This window comes from Epinephelus moara, chromosome 10 (genome assembly GCF_006386435.1).
Source record: "Epinephelus moara isolate mb chromosome 10, YSFRI_EMoa_1.0, whole genome shotgun sequence".
Lineage (NCBI taxonomy): Eukaryota > Metazoa > Chordata > Actinopteri > Perciformes > Serranidae > Epinephelus > Epinephelus moara.
This window is the reverse complement of record NC_065515.1, coordinates 20,718,888-20,739,644: the sequence shown is the minus strand read 5'-3', so window position 1 is coordinate 20,739,644 and position 20,757 is coordinate 20,718,888.

Genomic DNA, 20,757 nt, shown 5'->3' with positions numbered 1-20,757 from the left:
GCTACTGGTTATAAAAACTGAAACGAGAATTAGAATATTTATCTAGTGTTTGAGGTTGTAATTTCCCTTATTTACATTCCTTCTCTGGTCGTTTTCTTAGGGCACAATATGGTCTACCTCTGCAAAATTTATAGCCACTTTCCAACCCTGGTGCCACCAGCCTGAATGAAGTAGATTTTCATTTAATCAAAAGTATCAGGTGTTGTTTGATTGAAGGTGCTGGCGGTGTTGGAGAGGAAATGCATGGATAGTTTTACAAGAAAAGACGAGACCTGGCAACGTTGCCCAGCAGTACAGGCTGATATCCCTGATGAAATGTTCTGGGAGAGCATGCGGTTATTACCCCAGCGGATGTTATTGTACAAAACCGAAGACGGGTAATGAAATGATGTATGGTCTTTTACTGAGCAGGCTGGAGTGTGTGTGTGTGCGTGTGTGTGTGTGTGTGTGTGTGTGTGTGTGTGTGTGTGCGTACTTGTATGTCTGATAGCGCACATGTGTGTGTTTGTTAAATGAGGAACCAGGCGGCACCATCTGCCTGACAGCGGCAACAAAAGATGATGAGATTGTGTCCGAGAGGAAATCTACTTGTGTTTGCCCTGCGTGCCCCCCTGCTCCGCCTTTAACATGCACACGCACGCACGCACACACACACACACACTCACATGGAAACACAGTGGCTCTTTGACTTGTCACCTTTCCGCTCTCGGAGGGGGTAGAAGGGAAATACACAAGAAAGCAATTTGTTAGGAGTCGACGGTGTCACCTTATTGCCTAGTTTCTTTTTTGTTTTTCGGGCAGCTCTTGCCAGCAAAGGATGAAAGAGAGAGGGGGGTCAGGTAGTGAGAGGGAGAGCACTGGCAAGCACTATCACAAGAGGAGGGGGGGTGTGACTCTGAGGGCGGACAGACTTACAGCTTGTCCCGCAGTTCCTGGACCGAGTGACTCTTTGTTTGACACCTCGGCTGAAAGCGGAGCTCCGCCAGGCACGTCCGCTGCTGGCTGACAAACAGCGTATCCTGTCTCTGTCAGCCCACCTCTCCCTCTCCCGGCCAGCGTTGAGGGTGACGAACAAATGAGAGAGAGGGGGAAGACAGAGTGGCAGGGAGCGAGGGAGTGACATAGCCAAAGAGAGAGAAACATCGAGGAAGGAATGTATCGAGTTTGCCCGCTCCTGCCAAGAGACCTGAAGGAGGCATGCATTATTGGCATTTTTCATCTCCAGATCATCTACACGACTCGCCCCAGTGTCCAGGTTGCCAGATGCTTCCTTGGAGATCTCCGGTTTCACTTAGTGAAGAGGCCTTTGTCCTTACAGTGGAGGTCTGTGGCACACTCATCTGGGCATAACACAGACTGAGAGCCATGTACAGGATGGAGTAACTGTCCCCAGCTAAGTGTACACAGTAACACTATAGCGTTGAGGGGTTCACTTCTTGACATTTATTTACATTAATCACAGCTCCGGTGACATGACCGTAAGAGAAGTCACGCCACACCTTTTCACTAAAAGCTGCTCCTCACATAATTGCATAAGATGGAATATCAGGGATGAGAGGGCAGGAGAAAGAGAAAGGACAGATGGCATGTTCTGTGTCATGGAGGCCTTAGCAGATGTTTACTTCTGGGGTAGGAGAAAACGTGACCCGCCATCTTGAGGCTCTGTTGTGTGGGGGCCAACGGGAGTGAGACTAAATTGAGTTAACATACATTAACATTGCTTCCTCTATCGCAAGTCAGCCCTGCCTTACTAATTATTTGCAGCTCAATATCAATTCTCCAAAGGCTTATTTCTAAATACTTTTTCCTTTCTTAAACAAAGATATTTTTAAAACAACCTTGGCAATCCCATACTTTTCATTTGGCTATGCTGTGAGGTAGAGGGGAAGGGCAAGGGGAAGTTTTTCTTTTTTCCAGGGGGGCAGAAAGTCAACCGTGACGAATACAACATATCTTCTGCATCATTACATCTGTACTTCAGGTCTGCTTCACAGATTTATGTACAGGACAAGCTTGTTGTGGCTCTACCTTTCTACTTGCTATTGGCTTCCGCTTCATGCCTGACTCCGTGCACTTTGACATGTGATTTGTTGTCATTCATACCCTGCTCAGATGTGTCAAAGTGGAATCTCTGGATTCAGCTGTGATCATATTTTGCAGCATTATTTGTCCAACTCATGCTAATAATCTAGTGTACGTAATTAGATTATGGTAAAGGTGCAAGACAGAAACCTTGAAATTGTCAATGCATGAAAGAACTCTGTATCTCTGTCTCCTGCCATTTCAACCTCTGCTTATTCTGTTGGCTGTCTTGTAACATTTGCTTCTCTCACTTTAACTTTCACCCCACCCACACTGCCTCTCTCCTGCCACAGCACTCTGGGTCCTTTTTGTCTACAGTACATCGTGAGCAAAGTTGACATGTCTTTCAAAACTTGAATGAACGATGTGATTCAAAAGCAGAGACAGAAAGCAGAGGAACAACATCCGTCAGAACTGTCACGAGGGGTAAAGCTAGTAATGCAATACAGGAGGACACATTACAGCATCTTATTTCCGAGTTCAAATCAAGTCACAGTACTATATGTACTTTATTTAATAGGCGAGGGTTGTCTGACAAAGGAGCCCTTTTAGAGGAAAATCAAATCTTGATCTGAGAGTTCAGTCAGGAGTTTGAAATGGAAGTGCGTGTGTTTGTACCGATGAGAGTGAATTAGCATTTTGTACTCTGCAGCGGGGCTGTCACGCTGCACGTGTGTTTGCATAAGGGAGGGAGAAAATGTCCATATGCACGCTTACTGTACATGTGAGAGCATGTGTAGCACTCCTCTGTAAAAAGCCAAGACCTCTTCCTGCCCAGCCTCCAACTTCAGGCTCGCTGCTAGCTTTCCCCTCGCGTGACCAGCCCTGACTGATACCATGCATTAGGACCAGACCCCTGCAGTAATAGCACTGGGGCGTGAGTGTGTGATCACTCTGATGACATACTGAGGCGTGAGAGCTATGGCCAACCTGAGCAATGACCTTCAAGGGAATTCCCAAAGTTATTTCTGCTAAGGAAATAAACAAACATTTTTATTTGGCTGTTCGGAGCAATGGCAGTAAAAATAATAGAAGCCAGTGAGTCACAGGGTGAAACCCACATACAGACATAACAAAGCAACCCACACGCACGCAGTCAAGGCTGAAGCATGACTACCTGTCTAAGCACTGAGGGAGTAAGAATCACTAGGATCAAACCAGATGTTCTTAAGTCACAAAAGAAAAGCTCACGTCACGTCACAAGTCTTAACCCGCACATACTGATCATATTTTATACCATCACAGGATGGTCGGGGTAAAACTGTCTATACCAACACAAATATATGTGTTGTGTTTAGGTTTTACACCACTCATTTATGGAGAAAAAGCACCTACTATCACACAATCTAATGTCATATTTTACTTAAGACATGAAAACATAAAGCCACAATGATTCAAATATATTTCACTGGAACTGAAAATGGCAAGAGCATTCTGGACCTGTGGGGTTTATTATATAACCATTTATATACCAGTGAACACTGTGGTAACTACTGTTTATCATATAACATCATCATACAGTAACTACTATCCAATGAGAACTTTTAACCAATTAATTCAACATAAACTAACATTTTACCCACCAAACAAAACAAAAAAAACCTGCTAATGGTAAATTAGTCGTCACATTCACAGCATTAATGGGAAACGTTGCTTGTGTGACCCTTGCATATGTGTTTCTCACATTAGCAGCGGGTTGTCCCTGTTTTTCAGTCCTTCAGTGGCTTATGGCAGCCCAGAAACCTTTATGGTCCCATTTTCCTTAATTTGACCCACACTGGTTGATCTGGTCAAATTTGACCTTGAATAGCCTCAGAGTAAAAGCATTTGACACACCTGTACAAAGGTATAAGGGTTTTAAATAGGGCTGTCAATCGCATTTTGAATTGCATGTTTAAAATTCTGTTATTTTGCATTTCAAGGCAGTTTTAAGCCCATAATGTAAAGCATTTCTTACCAGAGTGTTTTAATTGGGAATCAAATGAACACAAAGAAAGAATTTCCTTTTTTACCTTTTGTATTTTCTTTCAAAAAAGTGCCATGTAGACCAACTTAATACAATACCTGAGTCTTCTACGATGTTGACTGGTCTGCAGTCAGTTGCCACCCATTTAGCGATCGCTTTAGTTAACTTCTTTGACGTACTTTCATCCACGGGTCTGCGGCGACTCCCACACTCCAAAATGGTACTTTGGCGGAGCTGAGGCTCGCTTGGCTGGGGTGCGCCAGCTGCACCTGGGTGTTTAGCGTGGAGGTGGTAACTCAAACTCGACGTACTCCGGTGGTAGTTAAACTCCATTTGACACAGGTTGCATTTTACTTTTCACTTGTCAGCTGAACTGTCTGGAAGTTTTTTAAAGTTAAACAAGCCATTCAAAGGTCCAGTAGCACTCTTTCTTTCCATCACCGCGGTAAGTTTACTGCAGGAAGCTGCTTCGAAGCATGACGCTACAGCTAGAGGAGCCAACTACGGGTGAGTAGAAGGGACAAAAAGGCTTGCGAAATTAAAATGCATTGCATTAATCTAATCACGATTAACGCGTTAACGCTGACAGCCCTAGTTTTAAATATTTGATTTATGTGCATAACTAGTCACTTTAGGAAAAGTTGTTCCCGCTAAAAGAATGATATCTAGAGTAGTTTTACTGCTGACAAATGTCACAACAGGTCAAATTTGAGTGGGTTATTTGAGTATGTAGTTCAACATCATCATGGCTGCTTTCTAGAAATGTATCTCCCCATGAATTACATACAATTCAATAAACGAATAAAAAGTCATAAAGCAATACAGAAATAATGGTGTCTACGGGTGTCTTAAATTAAGTTTTTGTAATATAAGGCCTTAAAAAGTCTTAAATTGTCTTAAAATCGGATTCAATGGGTCTTAAATATTTTAAGTCACATTACCGTGAAAATTCCTCCAGCCTGACAGACCCAATGACTGTTTACAATCAATGGACAGACCGAAGAATTGCAATAATAAATAGCATTTATGACAGCGATTAAATGTTGTTTTCTTTTTACATTAAACACGTTAAACTTAGACTCACATTAAACTTAAACTCAGACTCAACTAATCTGGGATATGCAATGCAGTCCCCTGTGCATTAGCAGTATAGGACCACATTTTCTTGTAACCTTCCTTTCTTACTATCTTGTTAAATCTCACCATCTTTCCTGTCACACCACACCCATTAGCATGTTAATTATCCTGTAATGACAGCAGCAACATAGTGACTGCAATACAATGTATATTTCCACTGCAGGTCTAGTCTTATATTTCATATAAGCTGGTATTATAAAGGTCTTACAAAGTCTTCAATTTATTTGCTTATATCTGTAGGCACCCTGAATAATGACTCTTCAGAGTTTTTAATTCAGTGGACATGTTCAAGGCCAACTGGAAGCAATGAGGGTATACACATCAGACCAAACTTGCAAAGTTAGAATTTGATGTAGATTTTAGTTCAAATAAATAAACAGTGTTTTCTTTTTTTAAGTTTTAGAAGTTAAGATCAACAGCAAACAAGACTGCAAGCAGTAGTGGTACAAACCAAGCTATCGATAACCTCTCACAACTTAACATAGAAATCTGTCAGAATATTTAAAGTCAACAAGCAGCCAACACATCAAACAGTGGAGAAAGATCAGCAGTGACATAGTTCTAACAACTAAAGATTTGTTTTAAATGAGGTTAGCCAATCCAGTGTGTTCTATTTCCAGAGTCTGTTCACAACTTTTCTGTTTTGCTGAATCTACAAATGAGAACTTGTGTTATGAACCCTGTGGCAGCCGTGCCTGTTGCCTGTTGTTTGACTTACTGTCATTATATAATTAGTTATGAATGAGTCAAGTCTGAAGACAAATAAAGACGAGTTGTAAGTCAGGTGTGAAGTCTGTTGGGTAAATTGCCAACTCAAGTGCAAATCTTGGCTCAAATATCAAACAAGTATCTTATATTTCCTTGAACAAGATACAGTGAGTCTGGCTTTGTGATACATTCAGTGAATTCAGTAGTTAATGTTTTGTGATACATAGCTGTGCCATATATCAGAGTTCAAGCTATGTGCTTTGTTTCCTACAATACTCCTACTGTCACTCATATTCTTAACCTCTGTGTACACCAGGCAGTAGTTCAAGAGCTGTTCTTGACAGTACAATACTGAGATTTCTGACAAATACAGATATTTATACCCATGATTAATATCAACAGCATCAGTTCTCAAGCTGTCTTTGTGGATCACACAGCCTCAGTGTGAGGCAATATGCCTGGGGAGGGAGTTTCTATTTATCCTTGGTCAGCGACTTAAAATGTGGTAAGGGGAAGTTGATTAAGTACGGGTCATTGCAGTCACTATGTTGCTGCTATCATTACAGGATAATTAACATGCTAATGGGTGTGGTGTGACAGGAAAGATGGTGAGCTGTAACAAGATAGAAAGAAAGGAAGGTTAAAAGAAAATGTGATGAGTGACCACTCCTACACTGCTCATGCACAAGTGATGGCACTGCGTTTCCCAGATTATTTGTCAAGCTTGACCCGTGCTGTCACTGATTTTAGCTTAAAAATGTTTCCCTCTCTGTAGGTAGTAAATGGTCATTTCTAATTATGAGGTTACTTGCGCAACAAAGAAACAGTGTGTAAAATTTAGGGGGATTTAGTGGCATCTAGCGGTAAGGACTACAGATTGAACCAACCTGAAACCTCTCCCACTTTGAATTCCTTCAGAGTTTGGTTGTCAGGACGAATTTAGCAGGAGCTGAATTATCCGCAGAGGTTTCTTCTTCTTCTTCAAAAGAAACAGACCAGGTCAAAAAAGCAGTAAAAACAACTGTATGTAGCAGTTCCATGTTACAAATCAGTGTTTCTACGATGCTGTTCAGCTTGTCGGAGATGGGATGCTTGCCCAGCACCTGCTAATGTGTGCTCACCTTTCACCTGATAACTTGGGATCCAGATGTTCAGGAGGTTTTTACTGGGAGTTGAGTTGTCCGCAGAGGTCCCTTCCTCTCCATAACAAACTGGTTTGTTGATTTAATCTGCTTAAAACAATTAATAAAGCAGATTTGCGTAAAAAAAAAATCAACACATTCTCACTCCGACCTCGTCAAAAAATGACATTTGGTCATGGACTTTCCACGTCCATATACGATATGCAAGGTACCATGGATAGGTTAGTTTTTGTCGTTCTGGGACATCATGTCAAGTAAACGCACTACATTGGTAAAACACCACAATTTGATGTTGTTTTCCTTCAACAACAAGCACATGTGGTTGGGTTTAGGCAACAAAACATGTGGTTGGGTTTAGGCAACAAAAGAACATAGTTAGGTTTAGGAAAAAGAACAGGGTTTGGCTCTACATTCTCATGAGATGCAAACTCGCTCTCCTTGGTGGAAGTCGGTGTTTGTTGGACCCATCCACCACCGCTTCCGTCCGCCCTACTTGGACTTTTGCCACTTCATTTTCGCTCATGTCCTCCCGCGTTTCCCTCTGAAGTGGCCAGTCACGGTTACACAGCGACTGGCCACGTATCATGCCGACCTTAACGGATAGCTTTTTTCATTGGTGTCTGACACCGCAAGTTACTGCCCAAGCGCCGGATTCCGATGACTTTGGAGTGAGACTGGGTTCACGTCAACCACCGGCCCTATCTAGAGCTAATGTTTGGTTTGTCCATCCTGGGCTACTGTAGAAACACGGCAGTGCAACATGGCAATTGCCACATAGGACCCGCTCCCTATGTGGATATAAACATCTCATTCTAAACTAACATCAACACACTGAGTCTTCTTTTCAGGTGACTGTACACAGAAGGAAACATACTTATTATTATATCCCATTCTGCCAGTGTATATTCCCCTAAATCCCACACTGAACCTTTAAAAAATAAATGCTAGGGAGGTAAATGTGAGAAGGCAATGTGTGGTACAAAGAAGCAGAACGGGCATTTATTTATCCAAATGTTAACAGATTATTAGTTTAACCAGCACCGTTGGGCCACGCCAGTGCCACAATGGTCTGTGTGATTGAGTCACTGACCTACAGACATAACTCTACTGTAAAGTACACCGCAGTCCACTGACATCATTCTGTGGTGACGCTCTGTACCTCAACCATCTGTGTACATGGCCACATGGAATGGGTGGCCTCTGAAGGAAAAATGACAAGACACTAGCTCAAGGCAGATGCTTGGATTTGTATTCGAGGTACAGAAACACATACATTTATTGGACAGTTTTAGATAATGCAGTAATGGAGGGTTAGTTTGTCGGCTGCCAGTGCTGGAGAATTCCCCATAAAGGCGATAAACATAACATCTGAGGTGCTTTGTTGTGGTGAAGTCATTACGATGCAAGATAATGAAAAAAATTGTAATTCCGAGTTATATGCGGACACGTTTCAGGTCGACGGAGCCTTTATGGGTTTGGGAGTTACAGCTGCAAATCATTCTTAGCCTTTCAGTCTTTAACTGTGGGTTTGTTTGCATGCCTCCCATGGTTGTGTTTAAATTATTTTATGGTTAATGAGAATTATTTATCGTCTTCCCTCTGTTGTCAATCTCCTGCCTCCAATCCTCCCTCACACTTAATCCCTCCACTTCTGTCCCATCGCTCGCTATCACTCTTTCCTCTCTTCTCTCTGACTATATATATATATATATATATATATATATATATGTGCTTCTCCCTCTTCTCTCTGTCTGTGCATCCTGCCATCGCTCCGGATCCAATGTGGTGGAACAGCGGCTGACGTCGGCTCTTCTCCTTCCGTCTGTATTGCAGCGGGCCCTAATTGCTGGTCTCTCACACAACACACACAGAAGCGCTTTATCTCTAGCTGGCCACACCACGCTTCAACAGACAACCCAGCAGCAGCGGAGGCAACTGCAGCCTCCACAGTTCAACACCCCCTCACCACCCTCTGCACCCACCACCGCCACCTTAAAAGGCTCCAATTAAACCATTACTGTAAGGAAGGGAGGAAGCAGGAGCGGGGAGAGGGTGAGGACGGGGAAGAAAGATGATGCAGGGAAAGACAGAGGATGTATCAAAGAGAGTGAGAGGATGAGCTTGAGATAAATAGGAAATTAAGCATTGTTTTGCCATGCAGGAAAAAACAGCCATGGGGAGGAAAAATATACAGGGAGCGAATAAACAGCGTGAGATTTCGTGCTATTGCAGAAGACAGATCCACCCTGTAGCACCATACTAAGTGTGACACTACAGACAGAAGGAAGGAAGGAAAGAAAGGAAAAGGGAGAAGAGATATTGAGGCGGTGATTTACACTCCTTTTTCGTCTTGGTGTCCATGGAGCCTGGGGGCAAAGGAAATGGCAGAAGGCACAGGGAGATAAGAGTCTTTGTTCTACGGAGGTGTAGAGATCGTTACATTCCACTAGATAGCCTTACACTCCTGTCTAGCTCGGCTGACTGGAAATAAAAGAGAGTGTAAGTAACTGTCTGACCAGGCCAGACGCCATATTTTATCATGGTTTTGTTGATGGGTGCCCTTGGCTATTTTTTAGAGGCTCTCCTAGCAAATGCCCATTGAAAACATATTTTAATAGAGGCTATGGGAAAATAATCTTTGCTGAAGTCAGGAACAGAAGTTGTCAGTGTTATCAAAACGTTTATAAAATATGTTTTTTTAATATGTGTCTCTTGAAGAAAAGGGAAAACATTTATGTTTACTTGCTTTCTTGCCAAGATGAGAGGATAAACACCTTCTCGAGAGTGGTATCAATATTCTCATTGGAGTTTCGGCAAGAAGGTGAATAAGTGCAGTCCTTAAAATGTCAGACTGTTCCTTTAACATTCATTTTATGTACAGAAAAGTGCAGTGTTTCTGATACACAGTGCACCAGAGTGGCACTTTAAAATATTCAATTACAGCCTAGAAACAACCAACAACCCTGACCAGTGCAGAAGTTGCCAGACGTGCAGTGATTCACAGCAGCAACGCAATCACTCATTTCCACTACTCTTGAAACAGGGAGGTGACTGATGAAGCCATTCCACCATGAGCAGACAGAGGGCCAAATGTATCAACGGCTATGCAACACAATTCATTATTGGCCTGTAGCTACCTGGAGGGCTGTGATACATGATAATACCTCCTGTTTTGTTTGTCATAAATTTAGGCTCCCAGGCAATACAGAAATCGCCGTCCGAGAAGTATGCTACCTATTTACCCAAGGCGGCCAAGCGTTGAGCCATCTGTGCCCGCTAGTTCATATATTCACCAACGCACCCCAAGGTGCGATACATCAGATATAACAGGCTGAGGGCAGGGCCCGGTGTTGGCCATTATGCAGTCAGAGCAGTGGAAAATGACACCGAATGTCTCATTCCGCCCCTCGCTGCAGCCATGCCAAAAGGTTCTGGCATCGAGGCGTCTCATTCCATGTAATGGCTTAAACATAGGCAACAAGTCGAGCTGAAAACACCGAGCCGTGAACTGTTCCATCCAGGAAAATTGTCGCTAATAGGACACAGTAAGTAGGCTTTGATGCGCTACACCTCATTTATCGGTACATGTGTGACAGTTTTGAGAAAAGTTCTTAAATCTTTTTCCACTAGCAGCCTTGCATAGTGATACTTTGGTGTGAGGAAAAGAGAGAGGTTAAGGAAAGGAAAGGAAAGGAAAGGGGTGGGACAGGGGATAAGAAAATGATGGAGTGACTAAGGTGAAATTAATTAGCTCAGGCTGTCTGGGTGTGTGTGTGTACGGAGGAAGGTGAGGATTCAGGGGCCACCCTGGGGCCTTTTCCAGCGTGTGTTGGGGGGGGTTAGGATAGAGGGCAAGATAAGATAAGAATGACAGTGGAGGGTGGGGTCATTTAATTGTGTTTATCCAGAGCTTTGGGGCTGTTGTGAATGTGCACAAGTGTGTGCGAGCGCTCTGAGTGGAAGCCTCTGTGTGGGTCAACATGGCCTCGGAGTCATCCCAACTGAGTTTGACATGAGGGGAGACGGATCACCGTTGAGAAGGGTGGAGGACCAACACACACAGGATGTTCAGCGGTGTTTGTTAGCATCCTGTCTCCTTCTCCTTCAATACCATACGTCAAGGGGGGAAAGACGGACGAGATTCACCCCCTAACTAAACACAAAATCACCCCCTTGTGTATTTTTAACTCCACAGATCCAGCAATTTCCACCCACCCGCCAATTCATACAGGCAATATGGGATCGCCGGAGGCACTGACAAGCTAAAACACCATCCCTGGCTCCGTTAATAGCAAAAACACCCTGCTAATGGACACAATGCTTTATTGCCACTTCAATCATTCCTGACATGTGTATAGCTAGTCTTTGTGTTAGCACCCTGTTTCATAGAGGCCATTAAAGTAGCCATCTTCCAGGCTGGGGGTGGGCAGGTAAAACGGTCCCCCTCTAATGCAACTCATACATAACCTGTAAGCTGTTAGGAGGTCACTACCCTTAGGCATAGATGAATGATAATGCTGTCTATTGCCTCAGTTAAGTGTTCCTGTCTTATCACTTATCTGGTGTTGTTTTTGATACTGTGGAGGTGCAATTTAGACAGTTAACTCCCTAGACGCAACTAAGAGTCTCCCTTTATGCCTGGTGTCTGTGCTGATTGATTGATTCTAGATTGATCGTCTAGATTGTTTAGTAAAAGGAGATAGCTAGATAGATAGAAAGATAGATGGATAGATAAAACTTTTCATTTAAATTGACGCAAGAGTAGATGCTTTCGCTAAGAATGGCAGATGGCATGAAGTGTAAAAGGTCTTTGTGTCAGGAAAGGAAAAAAAAAAAGCTGAAGTCTAGCAGACAGCAGGGGGTGATAGTTCCGTCTGTGTCATGTTTTCTTGCTCTCGGGGTCCATATGAGGCAAGAAAAGGCAAGCCCTGACAGACACCACACACACAACCTTGCGCTTTCACAGAACCACATACACACAAACAAAAGATTGATGATGTGCCTGTAACTGGCAATGGGAACTATGACAACTAGCAGAGACAAAGAGGAGATCAGAGATCAAGATATCATCAGCCGAGAGAGAAAAACATGATCTATTTTATTCCTGCCATGCCCCGGTGTTTGGCTCAGAAAAACCTATGCGCACCCACGACTCCAACTACGCAGACACACACACACACACACAACAGTGCTAATCACAGCCAAGGTTCATCAGCTGACTCACCTGATAAAGACTGTTGTGCTCAACTTTGACCCAGTATGTGCTGTTACAGGCTACCAGGATTCTCAGCAATAGTCTTGTTTATTTACAATATTTATCGTGAAGTGTCAGTATAAAATCAAATCATTAGAGGTACTCCATGCTGCCAATTTAGATCCATCCAGGGGCACATGCATCACCACAAGAGTAGCGAGACGTCAGCAGTAACTGGCACAATACACTCGTGCAGGGTAAAGTAAGCACAGGTGGCTCAGTCTAAATAATCATCAGATCATTGGAACAAAAACAGATTAGACAACAAAGCACTAAAGAGCATACCACTGAAAAAGAGGGCTTGGTCTGTAACTAGCCAAACCAGAAGTACTGTCATCCAAAACGATTGAGTGTCTCATGAAAGGAAATGACCAGGCTTATGACTCACGTATCGCGTGTTTTGTGTCTCTAAGGGCTTTTATAAAAGAAAGGGCTGAAAAGACCTCCATTGTTCCCCACCTCTACAGATCATAGGGAAAGAATGCTTCAGAAAGCCGAATGGCATTGAGAGGAGTATTCATAATGAATGCGCTCATATGCATGTGGTATTACTGATGCAAGTTCATACAGTAGCCTGGTGAGGTCATTTAGCTGAACATGTATGCCGTTTGATATGTGAATAAGGCCGACTATAAAGCCAAGTAAACAAAACCCCTCCTCTATCCTGACTAAAATCAAAGCCACTGTATTCCGGCTATCATATTCAGGTTTAGTTTAATGGGGAATGAGATAAAGGAGCAATAAAGCTTTTACTGTCCAGTAACACAAAAGAACCACAGTAACAGTAAGCCTTTAAAAGACTTATTGATTAATGTATTGGATCCCTGCTTCATTTCATTCCATGTCTGCTTAGAAAATATGACTTAACTGTTGATGTCATTTACAAGCTAATGTGGGGAACCAGAGCAAATAGATTTAATAAAGGTTAATAGATAAAAGAGCGTTCACCAAGTGAATAAATACTGCTTTTTGGAGTGGAGATTATTTGTGCTCCATGAGGGGGTACGCTGATTAGCAAAGGCCTTTTAGAGGACAATTCATTCCAAACTGTCTCACTGAACTCAAAGTTTGAATGAAAATATAACCCTGGTTGTGGTGATGCAAAGCAAGGATGACCTACTGAGTTATGCAGGTATGTCATGAGATGGCCAAAAACAGATCGGACACACCAAGTAGATTTCTGATCAAGCATCCATGAACAGTGTTGGACAGTAAGGCGTTACACAACACACACAGGCATGCATCAAGGAAGACCACATCAGGGGCACTCAAACGCTACAGAATAAAAGTAGGTTTGGAGCCTGGACTTAAACAAGCTCATGTAGGGGCAGATCTGCTTTGGAGGGGGATGCTGTTACACAATTTTGGGGCACACAGCAAAGGCACAATCACCCCTGAGCTTAAGTCTGGAGCGTGGAACAGCCTGGAGCTCCAGGTCAGCTGACCTGAAGGACCTGGGCGTAGAATAGGGGGTTAGAAGCTCTTATCTGTGATGTTGGATGGGGCCAGACCATTAAGGGCTTTTTTGTGCACGCACTTCATAAAGCAGCGAGCTAGTTGAAATTGCTTACCTTAGCGGCTGGAAGTATTCCCAGCACTAGACTACAAATCTTTCCAATGCAAAAACCATGTCCCCAAACCTCCGGTATGAAACACCTCAGCTACTACAACCAACACAACAACGTAAAGCTCAAGGAAATACACCCCACCAAAGGTGAGCCCTCCTCGGCTGTAGAGGTCAGCTGTAGATCTGCACTGGCTAAACAACCAAAACTGGATTTTAATCGTGGACAGCTGCAGCTACAAAGAAGTGATGAAGCCTATGGCTGGATATGTGGTGGATGAAATGTTGCCCCATGAGTGACTCTCCGTCTTTCAGGCAGAGCATTGGGAAAATACCGGTCACAGGAAGGGCGATTACCCTAACGTTTACACAGAGGCACGCATATCAATTTTGGGGGGATACGCAATTATTACCAATTCAGTGGGATGTGACAGAAAAGTAATATCATGAGTAGTGTAATGAATTACTGTTGGAAGGGAGTAATAAGTAAAGTAATAATTCTACTTTTGAAAAGAGTAATAAGTAATTAATTACATTCTCAGAGTAAAACCTAACACTGTCCATGAATAACTGGCCCAAAAGTTTCAGCAGTGCATATTTGTTCTTATTATCAGAGATGAAGGTAAAAGCATTTTACCACCTCCATAAACAAAGGGGAGGCACTTTTCCCCCTCCAGGATTTAGGAGAGCAGCAGAGCTGTTCTAACCTGTCTGGAGTTCCCAGCACTGATAGAATGATAGGACGAACGTGCACACATTCCGGTTAGTATGAAAGAGGTGGTCTTTCATCTACGCTGAGTTGGCAACAAGGAAAAACAAAACGAGAACGGTGATTTAGTTCTGTTACAGCTGTTATCGAATTTATTGCATCTCAAATGTTTACGCATATTCAACTATTTCCCGACCAATAAACCTGATTAGGAGATGCCTTTTAGCAAATTTTTACATAGGAGTTAGAAACTCAAACCTAAGTGGTAAATATAGTATAGCTTTTGCTCTCTGTAATGCTTCATATCAAGTTAAAAAAAAGACATCAGACATCAGAGTGTTAGCGAGTTAATAGTGCCGACACCAGCTGACTGCAGACTGAGAGAGAGGGTGTAAAGATAGGCCTACTGTGTTTGTTATGCACTGCAAATTACAGGGTAATTATTTTGTAATTACAGGGCCTAATGAAAATAATGAAGCAGTGCACTGATGTAGTAACAGGGAAGCAAAACAGGACCACAAATAAATGGAGTTTTATAAGAGGAACCTGTAAATGAATTATGCATTAGAATAACATTAACATGGTGGGGGACAACAACTGTTGTGTGACAATATTATAGTGTGGCTTATATAGATACAATTGCCCACCATGTTATGTTCTGAAGCTAAGCTTTACATGTAAAATGTCTATTAAGTGTGTTTTTAATCAGTTCAATTGTGTAGATCTCATCTGAAAAAATTCTTTATGTCAATAATGGCTACAAGCAGAAGTTTTGTACTGAGAATTTAGAGGTGTATAGGCAACATTTTATAATAACATATACATTAACACAGTGGTTCCCAACTGGTGGGTCATGGTCCAAAAGTGGGTCCATTCTAAACGGACCACAAGTGACCTGCAAACATGTAATGTTTGCAAGAAGCAAACTTAATTTTTACGTACAGTGAATTTCCAGCACAGAACTTTTACTTTGAAGGGGTGTCTCCTGCTGTAGAGTGAGTAACTAATAGACAGCTATTTGACAGACAACAAAGTAGCTCAAACGCAAGTATGATGCTCAGTGTGTTAAACTGTGTGGACCTTGATTAGTTCAAGTGGAGAAATCTGGACCCTGTGGCTGGACCAGTTTGGAACCACTGCATGAGAATACCAGGTATAATTCAAAAGTACATTTCTGAATTCAGTCTGGATTTATTTTAAGGGCTCTATGTGAAATTCAGAGCATATGACGTGGGTAGACACGGTTCTGAACATGGAGGTGGCTGAGTCGGTGGCTAACACCACAGTGGCAACCAACACATTCTCACTCCGACCTGGGTGCGTTGGTTGTTGATGTTCTGGGACAAAACGTCAAGTTCTCTTCTTTCAGGATAGACTTCTGTTTTCACAGGAAATTTAACGTTTACGTACAGTCTCTTTCAAAATTAACGCACCATGTCAGTAACAACACCGAAAATTGACGTTTTTTCCTTCAACAACAAATGCACGTGGTTAGCTTTAGGCAACAAAAACACGTTTAGGTTTAGGCAACAAAAGGAAGTGGTTGGGTTTAGGAAAAAACTACACGGTTTAGCTTTAGAATCTTGCGGGCCCCGAACACTGCTCTCTCGGTTGACAGTTGGTGTTTGTTGGACCCATCCGCCACCCCTCGGACTTTCACTGCCCTAACTTTCGTACTTGTCCTGCCACATATTCCCCTGACACTTGCGGGTGACGTTAAACTATAACACCAACCGGCAGCGTTTGTTTTTGGTGTGAGAGTGAGCCGTGCTCTGGCAACCATGCTGACAGAGCTAACAGTGTAAACTAGGGGGGGACCAGATGATGGGTGCTATGCCCCTGCAACAATGCTGTCCCAACATCAGTGTTTACCACTGTATGACCGCAGTGCACAGCAGTGATGATGACCTAGCCTCTGGAATACACGCATGCACTAATATCGACCATCTTACTACAACAAACACAGAAAAACTCAGGATACAACACACACAGAGGGACTGTGACTTCATTTTCTGCCTTGGACCCCATTATTTCACTGTATCTTTATACAGCTAATAGTGCTGGGCTGTTATGTTAATGCTCTGAATGTGACATGCAGAACATTTGAGTCCAAAGCCCTCAGTTCAGAATTGGCATATTAGAAGTACACCATAATCTTTCCTCATATGCTTGACATTATTTCACAAGCTAACTTTCCTTACCATGGAAACCCTAACTTGATTGTTAAACTTATTAGGCAGCTGCAAAATTGAAAGGATATGATTTTTATTGAGTTTTGGAAATGAGTCAAGAACTTTTGATAGGACAAGGAAGGAAATGAAATAATGTAGTAAATGGGGTACAGATATTATTAAAATATGACCCAGCCTTGAAATAACATAGACTTTTCACATTTAACATCCAGTACTGTAGGAGGTCCATGTGTGAGGTTTTGCAGATATGATTTAATAATTCAATACAATTTTCTGATGTTTTCATAGAGGCACAATGCCCTGCCTTTCACTATCAATGGAAAGCGCGCTTATTATCTGCCAACATTTTGATCCTAATTACTATACTTTGTCTAATTTACTCATTCGTGCTGAGAACAAAACTGTAGCAACGAGGTCTCCGGTTGTGTCATTCTTTCTTTCGCGCCTCAACCTGAACTCTAACACCATGTGTCGGGCTTTTAATTTGCTCTTCTTTGGGAGGTGAGATTGGAGGGCGTTCGCTGGGGGAAATCGATGGGAAAATGGGATGGAATCTGCTGAGTGGATCAGAGCGAATGGAGTCAGCCCTCATGGGCATAAAGGGAGCATTGGAATGAGAAAGTCTGGACAATGTTTTTAACTTCTTCCAGGAGGCTGACAACGGCAATCTGCTCTTTCAAATCCCTTTGCGGACCGTGCTTGCAAGATTAATTTCTTGTTATTTAGAATTGATCGCTTCTTTATGGACTCATTTGCTCTTGATTCCATTCAGGCCTGCCTGCCTGCTATCTTCCAACAGCACCGCATATTCCAAACAGAGGGGTTGGTTTTCAAGAGGGGAGTCTGACTGACAGTTTTACTGTAAGACTAGGATCTGCTGTTGGCTTTTGGGAAGAGGCGTTCCTTTTTGTCGCGGATGTGGTCTAGAGGTAACACCTTAAATACATCTGTGCGGCTGCTTTTTTTCCTCCTCTTGTTTTAAAAGTTGATCTTGATCACCAACTTCCATCTGTAGTTTAATTAAGCATCAAACTTTGGAGAGCAGCCACGGTTCAAGTTCATGCATCAAATTCAGTTAAAGCTTTTTTGGCCGGGCATGTAGACTGAAACCAAGGAAGGAAATGAATGTACAACAGTTGGTCTTTTCATCTGTTTATTAAAACATTACTGGAATCAATTCATTCCTGGTATGTTAATGAGTGTTTGAGGTACAGTAAAGGCTGTTGGCGCTGCTAAAGCAAAACAAGTTAAGTTACAGAGTGTGTTTTGGCTTGTGTGTAAGGAAGGTGGTGTGATCAAATATCACTTTCACCGAATTCCAGGTACAATATGGTATGATCTTGAATTTCCGTCATGTAATAACTTACAGGTGTTATCCTCCATGTGTGTTGCTTCACTGTTTCCCTTGTATTACTCCACTTCTTGACCCGAAACTCTTTTGCCCAGGACAGTGCTGAAGATTATCCCCAATTAGTCGTAGAGCTCTGCCAGTAACAAGCTCTCTCTTTCTGTCATCAGACAGTGTGTCATCATCACTGCCCACCGCTACAGTGCCGGACACCCTGTGATGTGCTGTCGTCTGCTAGGCATGTCAGTGTCACAGCAACCCGTATGTCTAAGCCTCTGCCAACGCAACACACAGCACTGTCACAGAATCGTTTGTAGCTCTCATTTTTCCTTGCAGCATTTACTCCCCCCCACTGCATCGACTGCTCTCTCAAGCTTTTACTTTCTCCTCCTCCCCACGTCTCTCTTGTGCCTACATCTCCTGTTAGTCATTATTGGGTTGATTCTTTGCATACTTGCATATTTTGAGGAGCAGAAAAACAAATACCTTCTTTATGATATTATAACCTGGTGTAACGGAACTTAAGCAGACATGTTGTTTACAGCGGAGCAAAGCAAACCACCCTCATAAAAAGCTTTGTAGGTTGATTTGACAGCTCGGCCTGCTGGTTTGTCATTTCATAATGCTGACAGTAATTCTGCATTTCGACTTGAGACACAATAATAATGGGTACTGCTCGGTCGCACAGACTCTGATGGCATGTGGTTAATGAAGCTTTCCCAATGAGAACCAGCTCAGCTTAGAGCTCATCCAATTGGGGACATTTAAAGCACCACAGCCGCTAATGTTTATGCTCCACACTGAAGCCATTTTGCCGACGACTAAGCACTATGCCTCATCCACGCTGTCACTCCCTTCACTCATCAGCAATAAATATGATGATCATAATGATATTATAGTCTACCCTGCTTAAGGTTTTCTGGGGTGTGCAGGTGAGTTGAACTGCTAATTTAATATGCGTAAAGACTGCGTGTGGAAATGTCTTCCTGTGTGAACTGTGCTTGTGTTACGACTCAGGAATTACAAGAATTTTACCTGTTAAATGAGCTACACATTCTGCATCTTGATGATTATCACTGGCTTTTTTCTCATCTCCTTCCTTTTTATTTATTATCTTGTTTGATCTTGGCCTAGTAGCAAAGTTGGAATGCAAGATGACAAGTGATTGTGCATACCACTTTAATCTGCCTCACCCGCTTGTTAAGTAGTCATGCATGTTGAAGATATCCAGACCACAAACCATGACAAAATCATAGAAGTAACTATCTTTGGTGGAGATAAATCAAGGGGTAAGAGGTAGAATTTTAAAGAAGTGTCTAATGGAATGCCATCATGTTTAGCTGTATGGGGCCTCAATCAAAAGTGATTAGTGGCCTCCACCAAAGCAACAGATCTGCTTGCAACCTACAGTAAATGGCATTTAAAGTCAAGTAGCGCCATGATCACATTACCCTGCCGTTTTAATGATACTCCCCTATAGTCTGAGCCAAGTCACTAATGATCAAACTGGAACTGTACATAAACACATAAAACCACTCAACACTGCACTTAATAACTGGGCGGGGTTCCTTTGGAGGGTTTATAAAACCGCGCTAAACAGATACTGTCTCCATTTCTCACGCAACAACGGGAAGCTAATTATTTCATCATTGTGCCACGAAGACGACAGCAGCATGGGTGTTCACAGTATGGGAGCTCCTTTGATGTTGCAAATCTGTCCACTCTTCAGGCTCCAGACTGCTAATGATTATTTGGCTCTGGGTGGCTTAGTCATTCTTCGGCGCACTTCTATGATAAGGCAACCACAGGACAAACAGGTTCGGCATACACACCTGCCCACAACGCTACTTCATCAAGTACGCGGCCTTTGATCAATCTCGCCAGTTTAGGTTTTGATATGAGCAGCCATGCTTGTGTGAATTCTTGCTCTGATATAGCAATGACACTCTATAATGTGAAACCAGCATCTGGGTTCAAATACATCTTACAGTGCAAATATCACACATACAGTGTTCAAATGGCAAACGCGTTGCGAGTTTAATCTTACAAAGTGTAGGATGTTTCCACCTGGAGAACCAGTGGTAACACGAGGTCTCTACTGCGCTGCGCTTTGCAATGTGCTTTGTAAAGTGACACTTAAAGGATGTCTGTGAGCCTCCCTTCCTGTCAGAGCCAGCAGTCCACTTGAGACTCAAGTACCAACACACATTTCACACAACCACCCAAAATAACCCTAGCAGGTTGGCGCAGCGCACCCCCACAGTGACCGAGCAAGTGGCTGCCATTTACAGGGAAGTACACCAGATAACCAGCACAAACACACACAAACACTCCGCATGAGGTTTTTTTGAGTGATTTATTTTTCCATTAGCTGCTAAAGCTCACAATATAAAACCTTAACAAAATTTTCTGTTTTCTATCTGTCGAAGAGAAATTAATGTATATTATTCTAAACTGCTGCCGAGAATTGGCCCGCTGGTGGATGGCTGTGTTTTGAAGTGCTACTACAAATGCATAATCAGTGCCGTCAGCGTATAGAGTGGTTTTGTATCACATTAGCCAGTAGCAGTTGTGTTGTAAAAAAAAAAAAAACACCCGCTTTTCTAGGGTTATTCTGGGGCTTTTGTATTGTACTGGCTGCAGGCAAGTGGACTG